At 36.8% G+C, this 19,841-nt stretch overlaps 1 pseudogene; it reads right to left on the reverse strand.

The window, feature by feature from the left end:
- Nucleotides 1–710: 710 nt before the first annotated feature.
- On the reverse strand, nt 711–1,422 carry LOC140502477 (ribosome maturation protein SBDS pseudogene; annotated as a pseudogene).
- Between the last annotated feature and the right edge of the window lie 18,419 nt (nt 1,423–19,841).

Here is a 19,841-nt window from a genome sequence, read left to right on the forward strand (position 1 = left end):
GATAAACTTTACTTATACAGGTAAAGACATTTGAGTAACTTGATGATGGTGGAGTGCATGAAAAGAAAAGACTAGAATTTCACCATCTTCAAGCATTTGACATTTTGGCAGCATGTTTATTAAATGAGAATACTGATGAACTCCTAGTCAGTAACTATATGTGTATATGCACATATATGTGTATATGCACATATAGACATATACACCAGTATGTGTGTGCATATACACATGTATGTACACACATACATACAGTATATATATAATGTGTGCTTGCATGCATGTTATGCAAGTGTGGGATACTGGTTTATATCTTTCTGCAAGCATTCTATATCTGTTGAAGGACATTTCTAAAATATAAATACTTACTGTACTGCACTTTGAGACAACTTTCACGGCTGTAAAGTTAACAGAGAATGAAAAATGTTAAAAATTAAGATGAAACAAAGAGTGTGGATGCTCATGCAGAATGTAAAAGAGAAAGAGTTTCTACATGGGTATTTTAAAGTAACCCAATTTTACATCCCAGATACATTTATTCCATATTAGATCTTTTATACAGAATATTCTGCACACAAATGACTGAGTTAGTTAACACATATAGTGATATGAAAATCTCTTAAATGAACCATTTTGAGCAGACTTTAGACAGATGCACATCTTAGTGTTAAGTTTATAAACAAACAGAAGGTGAAAAACTTTCATTCACATCCCTAATTTTCTTCTATGTCTTTCCAGATGGGAACTTTCAAAGTATTCTTTAATTTTGTCTTCATCTGTATTGGTTCATCAAGTTCACTAAAGTAGCTAGACAAACAATTTTTAACTGGTCACCAATATCTTTACTTTCTACCACCCTGATCAATAGTTTGATTTTGTTTTATCCTTTCCCCCTCCATCACGGGTAGGATGAATAGAAGTCTCATATTGGACTTTCAATCTTCATGCTTTCCTTCAACTGTTTTATGACTCTCAAAGCCTGCTGATTTTATAATCATGTTGGGTTTGACTGAGCAGTGGTTATCCATCATTGCTCTTTCAATGAAGATGACAGTGTATGAACTTTGTACATATTCATCTGCTACAATTATTGGAACATCTCTAAATATCTGCTCTAGCTGTGTGTTATTCTTTATCTGATACTTCTACTGAATCTTTTCTTAAAAATATGCTTACAGATTTCAGTCTTAACATTGTTTCTAAAAGTACTAATAACACCCTCCTTTTTAAAATCAACTTTGCCTTTATAAATATTTACAAACACAGAATGGGCCTGTAAAATTTCACCTAGGTCTTTTCCATGCCACTGCACCAGTCTATGACCTTCTTGTAGCAAGTCAACAAAAAATACTTCTTTGGGAGCTTCATGAATACCACTACCACCTTCCTCAGGTGGATCTGGTTGGTGGGTGTGAAAATTTACATCACAGCAGTTGCTGCTCAAAAGTTATACAGGAGCTCCCACAACAACTTCCACTGGGAACAAATTGTTTATTTATTTATTTTTTGCATTTTATGGACTTGATCTTGTTCTTCATAGAATTTTTCTACCTTTTCATCCCCTGCAACAAATGTAGATACATAGGTTGTCTTTAATTCATGGTGCTTTTTTCAGGAAATATTGTTGGGAAAGTTATACTAGGAGATTAACAAAGAGACCATGAAATGATATTTCTTCTTTCCATAACATGTATCTGCTTTGCCACGGCAATAGTCACAGCACTGGTAGTGACTATGAATATACCAACATAGTTCTCAATTGCAAAATATAAAAGACTCTCCACATAGAAGGCAGAAGAAAAACATTTATTTAGATATCAGAAAGCCAAATCCCAAAACCAGAAAGTAAAATTCCTCATGGTGACCAAGAAGTTAATAAACATGATCACTGCAGGGAGGAAAGCCATTCCTAAGCCTCCCCCCACCTCAGCCAGGGCCTTCTCACAAGCAAACACTCATGAGCCTGAGCTTCACTGCCTGCGACCTGTCCTCTCTTCCCTAACCGTGCTCACTCACTTTCTCCTGGTTCTGCTCTACTCTTACTGTTCTCTCTGTTCAGCAAACTCCTCCCACCACTTGAGAATTAGACTTCCAGGTGATTTAATGAATAGGAAAGATTTTCCTGTTCAAATTACCATTACACTCGGCCCCAAGATGTTTCATGTTTATTACATAGTTTAAAATGGGAAAACTGGTGTCAAAAGAACTTTACAACAATATAACAGGGATCAAACAAAATGAACACATAAAACAGTATCTTAGGATGGGGTTTGAGCACAAGCACCCCATTATTCTCCCCTCAAACAAATGGAGACCAAAATATTGAGGTAAGATAGAGCTGTTCCTGCCCCAGCAGGTTCCATTTGAGAGATCAGTTCTTCAGCTGGCATCCAGAGTTTGTTCAACTTCAGGTCCAGAAATGACATAGCACAGTCATTGACAGGCAGTGACATCTCACTTAAGTGATCAGGCATCTATCTGTAGGTGGAGGGTACTAAGCTTATAGGAAACAAATCTAGCAAACAAGTTTAACAGACAAAAGCCAAAAAGAAAAAAAGGAAACAATAACCAGAAGCAGGGTAGATGTAAGGTCAGCTGTGGTTCTGGAGTTCATGAACTCACTACCATAGTCTTATTCTTGGTAGAATATATGAGTTAAGGGTACAATTTTGTAATCATCCTCTCCTGAAAAAACAACAAGTATGGCATTATCTTTCCCACTTGTTATAATTTCCACAGCCTTTCAAATGTCTTCTGACTTCTGTTTTACCTATGCTTTATATCCCAATTTTATTCTATCAGTAGAACCCAGTCCTTCAGGTCCTTTACTAGTTATTTCAGAAGGAAGGTCAGTTTTCACAAATGATCTTGTTTCACAAGAGATAATAATCACTTGAACTCTTCTATCATCTTTACAAAACTGTATGAATTCATGACCTAAATTTTGGAATGTCACAATAATTTCTCCTTAATAATTAGAATCTATCTCTCCAGTCAATATATATATTCCTAGAGCTGCTAATCCTGATTTAGGTAATATCCACCTAAAATGATTCTTAGGGATTCTCATACACATTCTAGTAGAGATTGTTCTTATTTCTTTCCTATTCAACCAAAAGTCCTATAAACAATGTGGATCATATCCTGCTGAACCAAGTGTCCCTGGGTACTATGCTGGAACTTCTGGCCTCACAGTCCAACCCTCAACCTTTGGAATCTTATGCATTTATTGTTTTCTAATTTGCAGATTTGAGGTCATCATTCTGGCTAGAGGTATACTTCTGACTAATGATCTATTATTCAAATTACATAAAGCAATAAACACATTATCTTTCCAATGTTGAGAAGAATTATTGGAATGTAACTTCCATAACTGTTCTTTCAATAATCCATTCATTCTTTAAATGAACCCAGACTATTATGAATAATATGTAATATGATATATCCATTCTATATTGTTTAACACACAATATCTCTTCATTTCATTACCTTTGAAATGTAGCCCATTGTTGCTTTGAATCTGCATTGGGGTTCCATAATATAGACTTATGATATCTAAAGTTTTACAAGTGTTTTTCGGGGTTGCATTCTTATGGGGACAAGCCACTAGTATACATGAATATGTGTCAACACAAGTACAGGTAAATTTACATCATTGGTCTTGAGGTAGGGGTCCAACATAATCTATTTCCCAAATGTGAGTATGTATTATTCCCCTTGCTATCTTTCCAGTTACTACCCGAGGAACAGTTCATTCCTTTTCCAACTGACATATATAGCACTCTTCAGTTACTTGTTTTAATTATGAATGAGAAGTATTAATAGGTCAATCTTGTGCCCACTAGTGTGTGGCCTGGACCTCTAAATGGCTGATCATTTGATGAACCCATTTTCTAGTACAGGATCATCAGTTGGTGTCAGAGTAGGGACAATATATTGAGTAGCAGTCTTTGCTAGTCAATCAGCATGTACATTGTACTCACGTTCTGACAGGGTGAGGGCCACATGAGCATCTACATGAAAAAACTGACAAATTAGTAACCAAAAACAGCTCCCATATATCTTCCCACAATTCTTTGCCTCAGACTTGTTTGCCATGAATTTCCCAATTTTGATTTTTCCACATGGGCATCCATGTAGCTAACCCATTGGCTACCACCCATGAATTAGTGCATATATTATACTTTCCCCATTGTTCTGTTTTGATAGCTAGGCATACTGCCATAAGCTCAGCATATTGACTACTTCCACCTATAAAAGTATTTTCAACATCTGTCTAGGACACAGAATATAAGCTAGCACTTTTCAATGTCTTTTGTGGTCCAAATATTTTGCTATCCCATAGGTAAACCATGAATGGTTCTTTTGTTCTTCAGTTAATGCATTATATCCCTCATTTCATTTTACCAAGGACTGTAACAACTGTTGATTGTCTTCAGAGAGTGTACCATTTCTCTCAGTATTTATGTTTGCTATAGATTCATGTAAAGCAGAAACTCCACTTTTGCCTGTTTTAGATCTATTTTGAATATACCATTTCCATTCAATTATGCTAGCTTCCTATGCATGTCCAATTCTATGAGAAGCTGGGGTACTCATTACTCAGCTTATAATTGGAATTTTAGGCCTTAGTGTTACCTCATTACCTCAAGTCAGCTGCTCAATCTCTACCAAATCCCAAAATGCAGCTAACAACTGCTTTTCAAAAGCGGTATATTGAGCCCCAGATAAAGGGAGTTTCCTAGACCAAAATCCTAAGGGTCCATTTCAGCTTTGTTGTTTTTGCCATAAACTCCAGTTTGCATACTCATCCTGTTCACTCCTTTTTAATTCCACTAGGTCACTTTGCATAGGCTATAAATCTCAGGCCAACTGAATAGCTACCTTAGCTTTATCAAAAACTTTAGTCTACTCAAGTCCCCAGTCAAATTCATATTTTTTCCTAGAATTTTATACAAAGCTTTCAAACTTTATCTTAGATGTTGTATGTGATGTCACCAATATCCAAATAATCCTATAAACTTTTGGGCCTCTTTCTTATTGATGAGGATAGGAAAATTCTGAATTTTTTATCAGGTTTACAGGAGAATCTCTCACAGCTCCATTGTACACCCAAAAACTTTAGGGTTTAAATCTTTGCAGGGTTAATTACAAACACTTTTCATTTGAGCTTTTCATGTTCTCAAATAAAAATGTCAAATTTTTCTCCATGACTTCTATAGTTTTTCCCTATATCATAATATCATCTATTTAGTGGGTAAGCTGTACACCACATAGCTCTAATTCACCCAAATATTCAGCCACAATTCTATTAGAAATGTGGAGTTATGCAGATATCCTTGTGGCAAAAGTGTAGAAGTATATTGTTGGCCCTGCCAAGTGAAAGCAAATGGGTCTCATTCTTTCAAATCTATTGGTACAGTAGAGAAAGATTGGCTAAATCAAGAACTGCATACCAAATGACATCATATTTCTGGATCTTTTATATTAAGGTAATGGTATCTGGAACAGAAGCATACAAGGGAAGAGTGATTTTATTCAATTGTCTATGATCCACTGTCATTTTCCATGTCCCATCTGACTTCCTACTAGCCAGACAGGATTGTTCCATCCTATGGTTGTAGGGACTAACAATCCTGCCTCAACATATTCTTTCATCGGTAATCTCATCTTGCCCACCTCTCATATGATACTGCTTTAAAGTAACCACTTCAGAAGGTTCAGGTAAAGTGATTGGGTCCATTTTTATTTTGCACACTAAAATTGGATTAATTCCTGTCTTCCTTACTGCAAACTGATATCTCCCCTAAGGTAAACTTAAAGTCATACCTCTCAATATGTCTATTCCAATGATGTATTCAGGAATGGTACAATTACCATGGTACATTCTTTCTTAGGTAATTGTCCAATTGTCATTGTTAGATTAAATTGTCTAGTTGATATTTCAGTCCTCCCAATTCTGTGATAGTGATAGGAGTTCCATGTTTAAACTTTTTGGGGTTTTCATGTATAAAGGAGGCCTCCACCCCAGTATCTGTTAATGCCTTGGTTACAATATTTGATCCATTTTTTCAATATATTGTCAAATTGGTATAGGGTCAGTAATTCCATATGTGTATTTATTTATTCTTAGCTGGGGTTTGGCCAACTTCCTATTCTCCCTGAAGGTGTGGCAAACTTGGATACAAAGGTTCAGGATCTGTAGGGGCAGTTCTTACTTCTCTAGTTTGTCTAGTATCAAGTCCCTTTTCTTGGTACATTCTATATAGTTCATTAGTTGGAATACCATCTAGGCTTCCCAAATCTACCCCTGATCTCAATAGAGCAGTAAATGATTCTCTCTTTGTCAATTTATTCTGATTTTGAATCTACTGGCTATTTACTCTTCTCTCTCTAGGAATTTTGTCTTTTTCCCAGTCCCTTAAGTCACTTAATTGTGAAATCTTATCCAGCACCTCAGAAAGAGGGTATCCTATTTCCAAAATTGTTAGATTCAAACTCAAGTCCTTGTAAGTAACAGAAGTTGTCTTTACTATTACATTTCTATGGTAAACTGCAAATGGAGTATGATAGTATATATCTGCATTTCCAATCATTATGACAATCTTCTTTACTTCCTCACTTAACTTTCTTATACAGCCCCTAAGTGAATAGCAGAATCTGTCTCCACTAGACCACATAGAATCAGTAGGATACTGCCTACTGTAGCCTTCTGCAGTGAAAGCTAGCAGAGTAGTTCTATTGTTACCTCACTGCATATTGTAATCTCTAAAAGTTTGCTGTACAAAAGGATTCTGACTAATACCTATAAATTTTAAGCAGTCCATGTGGCCTATAGGTATTCCTCCAGCTCCTTCATCACTGATTCTCACCATTCAAGATATTAACAATTCTCCCATCCTTTGGGTGAACGAACTCAAAATTTCTGTGACCTCCTGCTGAGTAAAATCTTCAATTATTTCCCTAAACACTGAGTTACTGCCTTGGTTCTCCTGTTTCTACATCACTAAGCTTCTGCTGAGAAACTTCTCCCTATAAAATTATTTCACTTCCTTTGTCACTGTGGTAACTAGATTGGGTCTGTACACAGGTCATATATGCATTTCTTTTGTCAGCCTTCAACCTCTTTTGAGCCAAATGAACAGTCTTTCCTTCTGGCTGAGACCCCCCAGTCTGCTCTTGTGAAGGAGAGCCTAAAAGCTGAGAATCCTCATGAAAACTCTTTTTCCATCTGAATTTTTTCTTTAAACACTTTATCTGTTTTTACACATAATATGGTAACCTGTTAAACAAAACAAAACAAAACAAAAAAACCTGTCTTCTCCTACTTACCCTTGACAATTCCTTCCCTGGTCTTATTGGTATTCCTTGTAAATATCTTTCCACATTTCCAGGTTCTCCCTCCTATAGCTTCTCTTCTCAGTTTTCAGAGTCCCATATTCTTGGACAATTCTCTGTCTAGAGATGAAAAAGTTAAATTGTCCCAACCTGAGGTACTAGATTCTTCCTCTAAATCCTTTCTGCCTCCAAATAGAGATTTTATTCCTTGCAATCCTGGTCATAACACCAGATGTATCACCAAGGCAATAGTCACAGCACTGGTGGTGACTATGAATGTAACAGCATAGTTCTCAACTGCAATATATAAAAGATTCTCCATGTAGAAGGTAGAAGAAAAATGTAGACACCAGAAAGTCAAATCTCAGAACCAGAAAGCAAAATCTGTCATGGTAACCAAGAAGTTAATAAACATGATCACCACAGGGAGCAAAGCCATTCCCAAGCCTTGCCAATGCCTTCTCACAAACAAACACTCATGAGATGGAGCCTTGATTAGAATTTACCTGTATCCTCTCTCCTCTGCCCCAACTGTGCTCACTCATTTTCTCCTGGTTCTGCTCCACCCTTCCAATTCTGCGTATTCAGCAAACTCCTCCCACCACATGTGACTTAGGTTTCTAGATGATTTAATGGAATTATTAATGAATAGGAAAGATTTTACAATTACAGCATCATAAAATCAAAGCTGTCACTTCTTTGATTTTTCTATTTTATTTATTTTAAAGCTATTCATAACTTGGTCCTTTAAAAACTTCTCAATCTAACTTACACATTACTTTACCTATGCTACAATTCAGTAACCCTGGATACATTGCTGTTCTTTATAAAGCATTTGCAATGTCTTCACTACATGATTTGGAGTGTTCTTCCTCACCTCTGCTTCTTGCCCTGATAAATTCTACCTTCATCAAGAAACCTTTGCTACTCTTACTTGAATGTGTGCCTTCTTTCTAGGTTTTTCTCCAATTTATACTGTATGTATCTTGTTTGTATGCAGTTATTTTCTTGTTGACTCCTCTATTACACTGTGAACTTCTTGAGGGTAGGGAATGTCTACCTTGACTTGTATTGTCATGCATAACCCATTGTCTTGCATGTAGAAGGACCTTAACAAATGTATGTTCACTGGACTTGCTTAATTCTCCAAGGAAATCTGTTTTTTAAATTATTTTTCTTTCTTTTTGTTCCATTTATAGTGAGAATATCAACACTGATATATTTTAGTTTCTCTAGTAGTACAATCACTTATTTATTTTAGGATAAGAAACTTGCTTTTAGAATGCCAAGAACCAAGTTAAAGTTTATAGATGCTCTAAAAACTGTGATTCTTAGTGCCCTCTGGTCAAATTTCCACCATTCAGATAAAATGAATATAGAATCTATAGTGCACATATGTATGTATGTATGCATATATGTGTGTATACATACACATATGTGTATATGTATGTATTCTATAGAGCTATATATACACATATGTACATATATGTATGTATTCACACGCATGCATATACATACATTCATGCAGTTATAAATATACACAAATATATGTGCACATGCATAAATGCATGTGAATATACATCTGTATTCTATATGCATACAGATATATACATGTGTGAATGTGCATATATACATATAGGTATAGATAGATATAGAGAGATATAGATCTGCAGAAGTTTGTATGTCTATATTCATATTCAGTCATCCCTCCACATTCATGGGTTTCACATTGAGGGTTTTGGTAATTTGTAGGTTGGCCACAAATAAATAGGAATTTTTGGAGATTTGTAGTGTACTGTGAAAATTCAAAGATGATGCACAAATGTAAAGAAAATTAAGGGGGGCGGAGCCAAGATGGCGTAGTAGAAAGACGCACATACACATAGCTCCGAACCCACAACCCATAGAACAACTACAAAGAAGTAACTCACGGCGAATTCTGCACCCAGAGGCCACAGAACATTGGAGCGAAGGAGATTTCTGTTCCGGAGAGACCTGCAAACCTCTCGTAAAAGGTCCTTCGTGCTGCGGACTGGGCGCCGGGACTGGGAGCTGAGTACAGCCCTGCCGTGGCCACGGCACCGAGAGGAACAGATCCGAGCGGGCTTCAGGGACGGGATCTCCAGCGGCCGCACAAGTACCTCCACCCACAGGTGACGGGGGTCTGTGAGAGAGTCCCTTTGGTGGGTCGAGGGGGGAGTGGGGTGCCCCCATGGCTCGGGCCCCCTCGGGAGACAGAAGCTGAGGGGCAGCGGCAGACCAGGGCTCTCCAAGCAGGCAGGAGCCTGGATCCATTGTTGAAGGTCTGTGCATAAACTCCCTGAGGGAACTGAGCCTGAGAGGCAGCCCTGCCCTCACCTGAGCATCTGAATTTAATCTCACACTGAATAGCAGCCCTGCCCCCGCCCAAAGCCCTGAGGCTGGAAGCAGCATTTGAATCTCAGACCCCAAACACTGGCTGGGAGGATCAGGAGGTGAGGTGGGTGTGAGGAAAATATTCAGAGGTCAAGTCACTGGCTGGGAAAATGCCCAGAAAAGGGAAAAGAAATAAGACTATAGAAGGTTACTTTCTTGGTGAACAGGCATTTCCTCCCTTCCTTTCTGATGAGGAAGAACAATGCTTACCATCAGGCAAAGACACAGAAATCAAGGCTTCTGTGTCCCAGCCCACTCAATGGGCACAGGCCATGGAAGAGCTCAAAAAGAATTTTGAAAATCAAGTTAGAGAGGTGGAGGAAAAGCTGGGAAGAGAAATGAGAGACATGAAGTCAAAGCATGAACAGCAAATCAGCTCCCTGCTAAAGGAGACCCAAAAAAATGTTGAAGAAAATAACACCTTGAAAACTAGCCTAACTCAATTGGCAAAAGAGGTTCAAAAAGCCAATGAGGAGAAGAATGCTTTCAAAAGCAGAATTAGCCAAATGGAAAAGGAGATTCAAAAGCTCACTGAAGAAAATAGTTCTTTCAAAATTAGAATGGAACAGATGGAGGCTAATGACTTTATGAGAAACCAAGAAATCACAAAACAAAACCAAAAGAATGAAAAAATGGAAGATAATGTGAAATATCTCATTGGAAAAACAACTGACCTGGAAAATAGAGCCAGGAGAGACAATTTAAAAATTTTGGGCCTACCTGAAAGCCATGATCAGAAAAAGAGCCTAGACATCATCTTTCATGAAATTATCAATGAAAACTGCCCTGAGATTCTAGAACCAGAGGGCAAAATAAATATTCAAGGAATCCACAGAACACCACCTGAAAGAGATCCAAAAAGAGAAACTCCTAGGAACATTGTAGCCAAATTCCAGAACTCCCAGGTGAAAGAGAAAATATTGCAAGCAGCTAGAAAGAAACAATTCAAGTATTGTGGAAATACAATCAGGATAACACAAGATCTAGCAGCTTCTACATTAAGGGATCGAAGGGCATGGAATAGGATATTCCAGAAGTCAAAGGAACTAGGACTAAAACCAAGAATCACCTACCCAGCAAAACTGAGTATAATACTTCAGGGGAAAAATTGGTCTTTCAATGAAATAGAGGATTTTCAAGCATTCTTGATGAAAAGACCAGAGCTGAAAAGAAAATTTGACTTCCAAACACAAGAATGAAGAGAACCATGAAAAGGTGAACAGCAAAGAGAAGTCATAAGGGACTTACTAAAGTTGAACTGTTTACATTCCTACATGGAAAGACAATATTTGTAACTCTTGAAACATTTCAGTATCTGGGTACTGGGTGGGATTACACACACACACATGCACACACACACACACACATAGAGACAGAGTGCACAGAGTGAATTGAAGAGGATGGGATCATATCTTAAAAAAAAAATGAAATCAAGCAGTGAGAGAGAAAGATATTGGGAGGAGAAAGGGAGAATTGAATGGGGCAAATTATCTCTCATAAAAGAGGCAAGCAAAAGACTCATTAGTGGAGGGATAAAGAGGGGAGGTGAGAGAAAAACATGAAGTCTACTCTCATCTCATTCCACTAAAGGAAAGAATAAAATGCCTACTCATTTTGGTATGAAAACCTATCTTACAATACAGGAAAGTGGAGGATAAGGGGAGAAGCAGAGTGGGGGGGGATGATAGAAGGGAGGGCATGGGGAGGAGAGTGCAATTTGAGGTCAACACTCATGGGGAGGGATAGGATCAAAAGAGAATAGAAGTAATGGGGGACAGGATAGGATGGAGGGAAATATAGTTAGTCCTATACAACACAACTATTATGGAAGTCATTTGCAAAACTACACAGATTTGGCCTATATTGAATTGCTTGCCTTCCAAAGGGAAGGGGTGGAGAGGGAGGGAGCTAAAGAAGTTGGAACTCAAAGTGTTAGGATCAGCTGTAATGTTCTTACCACTAGGAAATAAGAAATACAGGTAAAGGGGTATAGAAAGCTATCTGGCCCTACAGGACAAAAGAGAAGACAGAGACAAGGGCAGAGAGGGATGATAGAAGAGAGAGCAGATTGGTCATAGGGGCAATTAGAATGCTTGGCGTTTGGGGGGGGGGGGGGAGAAAAGGGGAAAAATTTGTAACCCAAAATTTTGTGAAAATGAATGTTAAAAGCTAAATAAAAAAAAAAAAATCTCTTTGGGATAAAAAAAAAAAAGAAAATTAAAAAACAGTCATAATTGCATAAATACTGCATATTATTTATCTATTTCATTATTTACAACCACAAGTACACATATATAAATTTCTTAAAAACAATCAAATTTTGTTAAATGTTTTAGTGCACTAAAGAACCGTGGGCCGCACACTCTTTTGTAGAACACTTCCCCTTTGTTTTTCTACCATTCAGACTCAGTCACATGATTTTCTCTTGCAGTGATTTTTGTATCTTGTGCTTTTCATAAAAGGAAGTCATTGAAACAATTGCTACCTCAGCATCTGTGAAAACTATATAGTGTGTGAGACACTAATTTCTCTCAAGTAAAAAAGGAGAACATTTTTATGAGTGTGTTGTTTTGCTGCTTTTTTTGTGTTAAATATAATCAGAATTATTAAAAACAAAAGTTTGGGGTAGGGCTAGAGTTATATAAGGTTTTTCACATTTATGAGGGTATTGTGTCCTACATCCCCATATATCAAGGGACAACTTGTATGTATCAATATCTCCCTATATACCTATATTTAAAGTATGAGCATAAGGACTCAGATTGTGACCTGGGTAACTGGGTTGATGGTGATGTCCTAAACAGTAGTTGGGAAATTCAAAAGAGGAGATGTTTAGGAAGAATTTGAGGTGTCCCTGGGATATCTAGTTCCAAAGATCCAATAGGGAGCTGATGATGTGGGATTGTAGCTCAGGTGAGAACCAGGGAAGAATATATAGATCTCTTTATTGTTTGCCAAGAGGGATCCCCATAGAAGGTGATGAGATCACAAACTGAACAAATTTATAGAAAAAAGAGTAATGGTTCAATGACAGAGACTTGCAGGTTGCCCAGAATTAGGTAGAAAGGATAAAGAATCTCTCTGTTCTTTCTCAAAATCAAGGATGAGAATTAGAAAAGATTATTGCATTTTGCAATTCAGCACCATCTGGTAACTCAGGAGAGAAAAATGTAAAGACAAATCTCCCACCAGGCAGTACTCTTCCGATTTTCTTATCATGTCCCTTAATATTTTGTCATTCCATCTCCCTTTTCACCTTCTGTATGCTGTTGTCTTTGATAAGGAATGTAAACTACCCAAAGGCAGAGATTACTTGTATTTGTATTCTCAGCACTTAGCACAATGCCCAGGACATACTAAGCACTTAATAAATGCTTGTCAACTAACAGATTAGCTAGAAATGCAGTCATGAAGCCAGACTCCAGAGGGTTTAAAATAGAGAAATAAGAGAAAAAAGAGAGGCACTGTGTCTGTATGACTTTTTCAACTTTAGTAGAGAAGGAAAGGTAAGATAACCTAAATTCTAGTTAGCATTGGTAGGATCATATGAAGACTTTTTTTTTAATAATGGAGAGATATGAGCATATTTGTTGGCATGAAGAATAGAGCTAGTAGTCAAGAGTGATCTGATGACTAGAGAGAGAGTGAAGATGATGTTTGGCTCAATTCGAAAAAGACAGGAGGAAATATTACAAAGTATACATATAGATTGGGCTAGGCTTGGCAAGGAGAAGGACTACCTCTTCATCAAGTTTGACACTTAGAGAAAATTTACTTGATCAGAAAGATATATAATTGTGTGTGTATGTGTGTATAGACACAAACACACATCACAACACCTGTCACTGCTTGATAGTAGACTGGGCCTAGATAGAATTTGTGAGGTTTATACAAGTTGAGGACCTAGAAATTTATGGTACTTGAAAGTAGAAAAGGATTCAAATAGAAAAAGGCTGTGGAACAGCTAATGAACTTATTTGTGAGGGAGGAAAGTTTCTTGGTCATATGCATATATACAGGTATGCATGTATATATGTATATATCTGTGTAAGTATACATGTATATATGTATGTATGAATTTGTGTTTGAGAGAATATATACATGTATATACATACAGATGAACAGGATTTAGGATGAAGAGTGACAGAGTGGAAAGGTATCTAAATCTGGAGGCAGAAATCCAGGTTCTGCTACTTTCCACCTTTATGACCTTAGGAAGGTCATATTAGTCTATAGTCCCAAACACTCAAGTGAAAATATGAAATTGGAGAGCAAAGGTAATAATTTTAGTTGAGCAGATTTTAATCTTCTTTTTCTCTTCCACACAACAAAAAGCAGTTTTCAGAAAGTGAATAGAATCTTTGAATTTCATATTTGGAAGTTTATCATTCCAGGATCATATGATATGTGGCAGATAAGTGATACAGTAGGTAAAGTATTAGACTTGAAATCAGGAAAATCTAATTTGAGTCCTACCTCACACATTTACTAGAGAGCTGCATGACTCGAGAAAGTCACCTAACCTCTCTCAGATCCATTTTTCTCATCTGTAAAATAATGATAACATTCTGTCTCAAAGAGCTTTTATGAGAATAAAATAAGATTACATATGGAAAGCCCTGTGCAAAGGTTAAGGTGTTAAACAAATGTTAACTAAAAACAACAACCATCACCACCATAATGCTGAAGATAATAGTGGTGGTACTGCTGCTGCTAATAATATATTAGTTAGAAAGAATGATGAATTTGGAGTTCAAGCACCTTCAAAGACTACTTCTGTCCCTGTTCTTTTTGATATTGGGAAAATCACAACTTCTCGTTTCCTCAATTTTCTCACCTTCAAAACAATGGTACTAGACTAGATGGTGTGATGGTAATTTAAATGGGAAGATCTTTCCCATTCATTAATAGACCCATGTGACCTATTTAAGTCATATGGAATCCTGAGTCACATTGATGCTGTGGTGGGAAGAGTTGGCTGAAAGGTGGAGCAGGAAGGGTGGAGCAAAGCTGAGAGGAAATTGGTCAGAGCTGTCAGAACTGAGGGAGAGAAAGAGGAGGCAGGTAGCGAGGCTCATGAGTATTCATGGGTAAAGTTTGAGGATGGTATTGTCCTCTACTTTGTTATTGTGTATAGTTTTTTTTGTTACTATGATGAATTCGGCTTTCTGGTGCTGACATTTGGCTTTCTGGTGTCTGATTAAATGTTTTAGTTCTGTCTTTCATGTGGAGAGTCTGCTGTATTTCATGATTCAGAATTGTGCCAGGATATACATGGCCACTTTAGGTAGTGTGAATATTGCATTGGTGTTAGAGATGACCTCTAGGATTCCTGCCAGTTTTTAATCTATGATTCTATGATGATATCTGACACTTTTGTGGCACTTTGAAGTTTGGAGACCACTTTATACACCTCATCTGATCTTCAGGACAAGCTGGTGAGACACGTGCTATTATACCAATTTTACATAGAAGGAAAATGAGACTTTGAGAACTCTAGTGACTTGCTGGTCAGATAGATCCTAAATGCCAGAGGCAGGATACAAATCCAAATATCCCATGACTCTAAATTGCACATACCCTTAAAACAGGAAGAATGAAAAAGAAGAAACATCAATAACAAGAAGTTCAATAGGAATAAACATATGTGAGGGTGAAAGATGGGAGACTGCAGACAGAGGAGGGCATTTCAGAGTATCACCCCTCCCAAGTGGGAGAAGTCCTAAGTTTTAAGACCTTCTTCACTATCTCCAAATCACTCTGATAGTTTTGCTCAGGTAAAAGGTTCATTTCTTTATAATAATTAAACAGAGACACCTGAAGGACATTTTTGGCTCCCAGAAAGGCATGTAATGAAATCCTAAACTAGACAACTTTCTTCATGAGGTTACCCATAGCAGAGGAGCAAGATAGATAGATAACATTATCTCTTCTGTATATAGCCATTCACCTGGAAGCATCTCAAATAATAAATGTGGATGAAGAATGATTAGTATGAATAAAATAGAAAACCCTTCCCTCCTATTTACCATTGCTAGCTGTAATTTTTCCCTGAAGAGCACATCATTTCTCTGAAAACAGTTGTTGTGAGCCCAGCAGGTAAGCCATTTTTAAGAGAGGAGACAGACACCTGCCAAGTTATTTGTGTTAAAATAATAATAAACAGAACAATAGTATAAATAATTATGCCAATGAAAATTTATATACCATCTTCCATCTGGAAAGATACCAAACCACTTAAAGCACAGACCAGATGGGCTCACTTAATCTATGCCTGAAATAATGCAGCTTCATGGACAGGATGTCCCTGCCATGGAAGAGCTCCAGTAAGACAATGTGACACAATTTGCATTCCTTCTAATGGAAAGTAGAGGATATTTTAGTTAGGAATAATGTAATATTTCTACCGAGAAGATGCCTAAGCCATAAGAGGAAAACCACAAATCACTGTTTAGTCATGTTAAATCTTTAATTGAAAGTTTCTTTTTTTATCTTGTTGTTTTTATCTGGTTAACAGTCAATTTAAAAAAACATTCTGCCTGATCATAAAGTACCTTGGAAATAACAGTGACTCATTCAGACCACTTAACCACCATTTAGTGTCTTCAAGTAGCAACTTTCTAAAAGGTGCCCCCCACATTAAATGGCCATAATGTGTGCAAAGTTTAAAGTTTTCAAGGTAACTTATAAGCATTATCACTTTTGATACTATTATAAAAATTCTTCAAGGCAGGAAGCAGAGGTGCTTTCATCCCTGTTCTAGAGATGATTAAACAAACATTTAAAGTCCATACCATGTGTCAGGTACTGTGCTAACCATATGGATACAAAGAAAAGGGGAAAACAAACGGCCTCTCTTATCATGGAGCTCATAGTCACCAAAGGACACTACATGTGAACATGAACTCATTTTCACACATATGAACTATGTATAAACAAGATGAAGCAAACATTCTGAGTAGATTAAGAGGATAGGTAGTAAGATTAAGTAGGATTCTGAAAGTATCTTTTGGATGGTAGGGCTTTAGATGACAAGTAAAGGAAGTCAATGATGTCAGGAGGTGGAAATGATGAAGCAGAATATCTCATGCTGGTGAAAACACTCAGAGGTGGGAATTATAGAGTGGTGTATAAAAGGCAGCAAGAAGGCTACTGGATAACTGAAGATATTGAATGGAGTAGGGTGGAAGAAGATTTAGAAAACAGGATAGACTTCATAAGAATACAAGTCATTCCCCAATGGATAAATGGTCAAAGAATATGAACAGGGAATTTTCAAAGGAAGAAATTATAACTATCTATAGTCATATGAAAAAATACTCTAAGTAACTATTAATTACAAAAAGGCAAATTAAAACAACTCTGAAGTATCAAATCATACCTATCAGATTGGCTAACATGACAAAACAAGAAAATGACAAATGTTGGAGAAGATGTGGGAAAATTGAAACGCTAATTCATTGTTGGTGGAGTTGTGATCTGATCCAACTGTTCTGGAGAGCAACTTGGAACTATGTTCAATGGGCTATAAAAATATGCATCCAGTTTGACCCAGCAATATTGCTTCTAGGGCTGTATCCCAAAGAGGTTAGAAAAATGAACAAAGGACTCACATACACAAAAATATTTATAGGAGTTCTTTTGGTGATGGCCAAGAACTGGAGATCAAAGTGATGCACATCAATCAAGGAATGACTGAACAAGTTATGGTATATGAATGTAATGGAATATTTTTGTGTTTAAGAAATGATGAGCAGGTAGACCAGAAAAACCTGTAAAGACTTACAGGGACTGATGCTGAGTGAAATGAGCAGAACCAGGAGAGCATTTTCCACAATAACAGCCACAGTAAGTGGTGACTGACTTTGACAGACTGCCCTTCTCAGCAGTGCAAGTTTCAAAAATAATTCCAAAGTATTCACGATGGAAAATGCCATCCACATCCAGGGAAAGAATGCAGAGTGAAGCAGACTATTTTCTTTTGTTGTGGTTGTTATTGTTTGTTTTGTTTTTATCTGTCTCATGGTTCCCATAATTCATTCTAATTCTTCTATACAACATGACTAATGCGAAAATATGTTTAATAGGAATGTATATGTAGAGTCTATATCAGATAGCATGCCATCTTGGGGATGGCGGAGGGGAGGTCGAAAAAATTTGAAACTTATGAAAGTGAATGTTAAAAACTCAAAACAAGTAAATTAACTTAAAAAAGAAAAATAGGATTGGTGAAAGTTATGAAGGACTTAAAAAACCAAGCAGAAGATTATATATTTAATTCTAGAGACAACAAGAAGCTACTGGAGTTTATTGAAAAATGAGGAAAATGAGTCTCAGAGAAGTTGTGACTTGTCCATATACACACAGTGGATTTGAAACCCACATTTCCTAACATTCAGATTCAGCACTCTGTTTCCTAAACCATATAATGTCTCACCACATTGCCTCTCACAAATGCCACTGGAGGAAGAACTGGAAACACAAACCACCTTTGTATGGATGATTCTGTGCTCAGTGACTTATAAAATATCTCACATGTCTCAAAACTAAAATGAATAGTGAAATCATCAAAATGAAACAGCAGTAGCTCAAATAATCCAAATTAAAAGATGTAATTTGATAAAAACTATCCATTTATTTAAACAAAAGCAGTCTATTAACCTAGACTTTCTGCAAAGTTCTTTAGAATTATGGGAAGGTCTTGGCAAATTAATTAAAGTAGTAGTCCTACTACTTTTCAAAAGAACAAAATTTTGTAGTCTTTTTCTCCTATATTTGACTAGAAATGTTCCTCTTCTGTTTTCCTTTTAAGCAGACACTTCACTTTTCCAAAGAGTACCAATAGTGTCCCACTTTGAAGAACTTAATTTTGATAGATATACTCAACTTCTTGGCAATACATTGAAAAGTTTTAAGAAAGTGATTCTAGACTAAATGAGCAATTGAGAATGATCTCATACTCTAACCCAAAGTCTCCAAGGAATCTTTTTAGTATCATTCCTCAAATTGTAGCACGCAGGTGTCTGACTACTCTGCTTTCATGGAGGGTTTATAATGCTTGATGTCTAATTATCATGCTGCTTAATTGGATTAGGTTTGTAGCCTCACTCCTTTATGGCAATTTTTTTTGTGAAAATTTAATATTCAAGGAAAATAGCAATACGTGCAATCTGCTTTGTGAAAATGAATACCCTTGAGAGTAGTGTATAACTCACATGACAGTCACCCTACTCCCTAATTAGTATAGTGGAAGCTCACTTGACCTTTCATCACCTAAGTACCATAGCCTTTCTGTCCCAATGTCCTAAAGGCACCTCTATCAGAAGATACCCTCTGCTATTTCCCAAGAAGTATAGGATCATTGTTTCTTTTGTTTTGGAATACACACACACACACACACACACACATATTTGTCTTTACACTTGGGTTTAGTTTCTAGGCTTTTCATCTAGATGGTGAGGTTTTTTTTTTTAATTGTCAATTACATAACCCAGGATTCTGGACTTAATGGACTGTTGCAATAGGTTCATTAGACTAGGGCCCATTTTCAGTATGTTACAATCTATGTCTCTAATTTCAAAATAATGGAAAACTCCTGAAAATATGCTATCAAACTCCAACCACCCTTTCTGCCATTTCAGAATACACAATTAAAGTATCATCTCCCTGGCTGCTGATCGAGCCAGCTTCACCTTATTACCGTTAACCCTCAAGCATTGATGAAACACTAATGTGACCACCAAGGCAGTTTCAACTAAAAGTTTTTCTCTTTCTACAGACCTCATGCCTCCAAGGCTATTAAGCCAGTCTATTCTTCTCCTAATTAGCTGAGATGTTATTAATTTGATGCATAAAACTCATAGCCCTTCTTCAAAGCAGCTCTACAATGACAGTCAAATTGAACTTAAAAATATAATTAAGAGATTGAAGAAAGATATTCCAGTGATTAATTTGCAGAGTACCAGACCTTAGCACATACTCCATTCTCTTTTCTTCTATTATCTTTCCTTGCCTAAAAGAATCGTATTTAAATGATGAAATTGTGGATACTCATTCAAATAATGAAAAGAATTTACATTTTTTGGAGAAAT

The sequence above is a fragment of the Notamacropus eugenii genome, chromosome 4 (genome assembly GCF_028372415.1).
Source record: "Notamacropus eugenii isolate mMacEug1 chromosome 4, mMacEug1.pri_v2, whole genome shotgun sequence".
NCBI classification, from domain to species: Eukaryota; Metazoa; Chordata; class Mammalia; order Diprotodontia; family Macropodidae; genus Notamacropus; species Notamacropus eugenii.